This window comes from Microtus pennsylvanicus, chromosome 2 (genome assembly GCF_037038515.1).
Source record: "Microtus pennsylvanicus isolate mMicPen1 chromosome 2, mMicPen1.hap1, whole genome shotgun sequence".
Classification (NCBI taxonomy): Eukaryota; Metazoa; Chordata; class Mammalia; order Rodentia; family Cricetidae; genus Microtus; species Microtus pennsylvanicus.
The window spans coordinates 83,617,731-83,622,921 of record NC_134580.1 but is presented as its reverse complement, the minus strand read 5'-3'; the positions used below and the strand labels follow the sequence as shown (position 1 = coordinate 83,622,921).

General features: G+C 46.2%; 1 pseudogene; it reads right to left on the bottom strand.

Moving 5' to 3' along the window:
• Nucleotides 1-2,285: 2,285 nt before the first annotated feature.
• On the bottom strand, nucleotides 2,286-4,134 carry LOC142843733 (alpha-endosulfine pseudogene; annotated as a pseudogene).
• Nucleotides 4,135-5,191: the final 1,057 nt, after the last annotated feature.

Below are 5,191 nucleotides of genomic sequence, written 5' to 3'. Positions count from 1 at the left end.
TTGCCTTTTGTATCTTTATTTAGGGGGTGAGGGCGAAGAAGGTGTTGAGATTGTCTCACTATGGCGTCTAGGCTGGCCTGGAACTCACGGAGATCCACCTGCCTCTGCAGCCAAAGTGCTGGAATTAAAGGCGTGTGCCACCATGCCCCGATAGTATCCGTTTTAAACAGTCTTTGAAACGAGTAGAGAGAAAGGAAAACAAACAAACAAACAAACACTTTAATCCCAGCACTCGGGAGGCAGAGACAGGCGGATCTCTTGCGTTTGCTGCGGGCCTGGTCTACAGAGTGAGTTCCAGAGTAGCTAGGGATACACTGAGAAACCCCGTCTTGAAACAACAAAAACAAACAAACAAAAAAAGGTGTTGCTCATTGGGAACAATGAAAAGCGTGAGAGTAGGAGTGCAGGCACCTTTCCATTTAAGACCTTACAATTTGGGGTCTTTGAATCTCATGAATGTGTTTTCCATTCAAGACGACAATGTCACTTCGTGTGTGTGTGTGTGTGTGTGTGTGTGTGTGTGTGTGTGTGTGTGTGTGTGTGAAATATTAAATAGAAAAGGAAATGTAGGGACTGGCAAGATGGTTCTGCAGACTGAGAAAACATGGAGGTGAAGGGGGTGGAGAAAAGAAGGGGAGAAAGAGACAAGAGTTTTGTTTTGCTTTTTTAAAAAGATACATATATATATACATATATATATATATTAGATATGTTAAAGCAAATGTCAAATGTCATTTTTTATAAGATGGAGAAAGTGTTGGGAGATGGGGTTGGAGAGATGGAAAGTGAATCTAGAAAGATCTGGAGCGGGGTGGATATAATCAAAACATAGAATAGCCTCAAAGATTTTATAAAAGTATATATATTTAAATCGCAGTTAGAGAAAAAATCCGGTTTATAGCACTCATCTATAAAATTTCTATCTATTTGTTCAAATGCTTTATTTTTAATTTTAAAGAAAAAAAATTTTATTCACACTGATGATTGCACCTGAAGGGGCCTTGGAGTCAATGCAGAACACACCCAGACACCAAATTCTCAGCAAAAAGGAGATTCATTACCCTGGCATGATGGAGAGGGAGCGCGGTGTCCTCTGGACGGTAGCGGCTGTCTCTGCAGGAGTGGGTGTAAGGAGAAAGGGGAAGCGTAGAAAGCACAGGCTAGGGTGAGTCGCTAAGTCCTCATTGGATGCATGAGTCAGTGTAGCCAAGTAACCAGTTCTGATTGCTGGGCCTTGGAGTTTAAGTCAGGCAGAAAGAAGTGGAATAGACTTGGTGCTAGCTTTAGGTACCTAATCCAACCATTTAGCAAGGGAGAGGGAAGGGATGAAGGCAAAATCTGCTGAAGTCACGTTTGACATTCTCAGGCCTGTTAGAGAGTCCTTAAGCACCGAGTCTCTATTCTGAAACCTAACAATATTGCACTATTGAGAACTCATTCAACCTAAGTATTAATATAATATGTTCTAGGCCTACAGAGTTTGTCCATGCTACCAATATCTGAATGACAAGGTCTCTGAACTTAAATCTCTAACCATGCTATCAATAAAAACATATTTAGGAGTTGGAGAGATGACTCTGTGGTTAAGAAGGTCTGAGTTCAATTCCTAGCATCCGCATCCAGTGGCTCACAACCAGATATAATTTCAGTGCCAAGGAGATTCCATGCTTCAGACCTTCTCAGGTACCTGCACTCATACACACATGTAATTTTACAAAAATAAAATTGGACTGAAGAGTTGGCTCAGTGGCTAAGAGTACTTGTTGCTCTTTCAAAGGACCGGAGTTCAATTCCCAGCACCCACATGGCTGCTCAAAGTTGTTAATTCTTCCAATCCCAGGAGACTCACTCTTCTGGCCTCAGTGGACATCAGACATGCATACAGTCCACCAACACACATGCAAACACTCGTAACCACAAAATAATAAAATAAATCTAAAATAAAATTCAAATAACCTGGAGCTGGAGTTACAGGTGGTTTAAGTCACCCAGCATGGGTACTAGGAGATGAACTTGAATCGCCTGGCAGAGCAAGCAGTGTATGCTCTTTTTTTTTACAAAATTATATATATATATATATATATACTTATATATATAATAACATGACATATCTATGTACAACATGGCTGGGACATTGAAGAAACTATACAGTGAGGTTCAGCATTGTCCCCTTCCCACATGGACTTTAGATTAAGTATGACAGCATGAGAAAATGGAGCAAAAAACACAAAAATTATATACAATTACAATGGGAGCCAAGGAGTTTGGGGGCCAGGGAGATGTTTAGACCCTTTCCCGACACACACAGCGACAAACTCGTCAGACCTTCTACGGGCACACCGGAATCTGTGAAGGGAGACAGACTGCATCATCCTGCTCTTTTGAGCAGTTCTCACTCAGGTCCTCTCTGCTGTTACCGAGCAGGGGGCACTCAGTAAGATCCAGGCCAAACTAGTGACGACACAGCAAGGCTGGCTGCTGTCGTCCTCCCCACTCTCCGCCTCCACCAGTGAATCATCTGCTAAGGCCCAGATGCTCCAACTGGCAGGAGCCTTGACTCCTCGGGGCCAGCTCCGTTCATCCCGTCTTCCTCCATGCCTAACATACAGCTAGCATCAGATTCCACCTGAAGCACGAATGTTTCCTCAGGCCCATCCAGTCTGCTGCCAGAGCGGTTTGCAGCAGCTAGGGTCAACTGTAGACCAGGAAAATGGGAGAGTCAAAACACTTCCAGGGCTGGCTTCTTCAGACTTACTCTCCCTCCCCTCCTCCCTCAAGAAGGCCTTGTCTGAAGGTGTGGCCCTTAAATCTCAAACTTTCTCTCTTCCCATATAGCGCCCCTCCTGTTCCCCTGGACTTCTAGCTTTACAGAGCTGAGGCTTAGCAAGGGCCTGCCTCGGTTGGTTTTAAGATGAACGGCAGTTAGGGCAGGTGTAGGATTTTAGTCAGAATTAGCCTTCACGGTTCCTGCTCTGCAGAGATGAGGAACAGACTCAGAGGTCACATGACCCAGCCAAGCTCATAGTGCTGCTGGGCCCGAGCAGCACTGGAGCCAAGCCTGGTGTTCCGACCCTACGCTCTTCCCACTCTCCCAGCATACGCTCCGAAGCTACATGCTGAAAGAGAAAAGATCAAGCTTTCCACTCCTTGAGAAGCAGGGCAATTGTTGGAGGGACACAACAGAGAGGTTAGGTGGGCACTGTGGTTTTAGGCAAGCAAATCCCTTCTCCTCTTTGAAGGTTCCCTAAACACCCACAATGGGAACACAAAGCACAGAGGCCTAAGGGACGACTTAGAAGCACAGAGAGCGTCTCCTTTCCCAATACGTCAGTGCAGCCTTGGGACACTGAACCTGCCACACTGCTCCCAGACTCAGCCTGCCCGAGGGCTTGCTCCTCCAAAAGGAGAACTCCCATCTTCCATGCTTCTCAGCACAGGAACAGCTGCAGTGCTATCCGGTCCTAGTCTTTCCTACTTCTGGGTCTCTACTGGGCTACAGTAGAGTAGAAGTTTCAATTTACCCAAAGAAATGAACTCAGAATCCCTCTTCAACCTAAGCCTCCAGCAGAATGTCTTCCCTGGATGGCAAGCTGAGCTCTGACTAGGTGTCCATTCCCTGCCTATAATATATAGAAGTCCAGTAGGTGAGGAAGGGGAAGAGAGGGGCCCAGGTTACCCCGCAAGCTTGCTGATGACGAGCGAGGACTTTCTCTGGGGCAGGTCCTGTGGGGTGGGGATGTGGTCGCCGGTCACCAGGTTCTTGTCTGGCCATGCGTTCGGCAGCTGTTTGTTCTTCATCTTCGCTTTGGCCATGTTGCAGTCTCCTGAGTCAAAGTACTTTTGCCCTTTCTGGAGTCTCTTCATGAGGAAGTCGGAGCCCCCAGGCTTTTGTCCTAGGCTTGGGTATTTGGCCTTTAGCTTGGCCTCCTCAGCTCTCTCGGGGAGAACACCTTCTTTCTCCTGTGTGTCCTGCTTCTCCTCGCCAGTCTCCTCCTCAGGGTTCTCTTCTTGTTTCTGGGACATGGCAGGACCGGGACTGTGAAATGCAGGGCCCGGAAAGTCAGCCGGAAAAGGGAAGTGGGAGGGGAAACGGGGACAACCTGAGCTGCTGCTTCCGCTCCTGTCTCTATGGTTGCTCGGTCCGCAGTGTATGCTCTTAAAGCTGAGGCATCTCTCCGGCTCATGAGCTTGGCTGTGGCTCCCTGTTGGTGTCTGGGATTGGCTCCTCCAGTAGCCTGGCAACACCCCCGACTGAGACAATCTCTGGGATAAACTGAATTCTCTCCTGCTTTTTAAGATCTGCTGTATATGGCTATCAATTCTAGGAATGTCCAGCTGTTACCAACCTCTTCTAGTAGCTTCTATGCATATGCCTCCAGATTATTTCCAGGACGCAAGACAGACCATGCCTGGGTGTTATGAGCTTTCTTCCTGCTCTCCACGCTTTAAATTTTCAAGTTATGATGACATGCACTTGCTTTAAACCCATTGAATCTTTTTCCTTTTACATCCAGTGAGAGAACACAGAAAACAACTATCCTTGTAGCTCCTCAAAGTGTAATAAATCAAACCAAACGGCTTAAAGCATGGGTAAGCTGTATTTTTTCAGTCATTCAGAACTGATAAATAAGTATAATTATTCTTGCTGCAGAGAATACTTTAATAGCTTGATGTTAACTGGTGACACCAACAAGGAAGCTTGCTAATCATTGCTATAACAGTTTTCTGCCTTATTTTTATTTGTATCTCATAAATTATCAAAGCTGAGAGGCCAGCTGGAGCTTCAAGAAAATAATTTGGGGCTGGGGAGATGGCTCAGTGGTCAAGAGCACCTTACTACTCTTCCAGGTGACCAGGGTTCAATTCCCATCAATCACCCACCTGGTGGCTCACAACCATCCATAACTCTAGTTCCAAGGATCCAACCCCTTTGTCTTACTTAGGGTTACTGTTGCTGTCGTGAAACACCATGGCCAAAAGCAAGCTGGGGAAAAAAGGGTTTGTTTGACTTGCAGTTCATCACTGAGGGAAGTCCGGGCAGGAGCCATCCAGATGAAAGCCTCGTCAGGCACATCAGCACAATCCAAGCACAAAGAAGACTGGATTAGAAGGACCACACATTAAGTCCATCCTGGTCTTTATAGCAAGACCTTATTTCATAAAAGAGTCTGAGGAGCTGGTGAATTGGCTC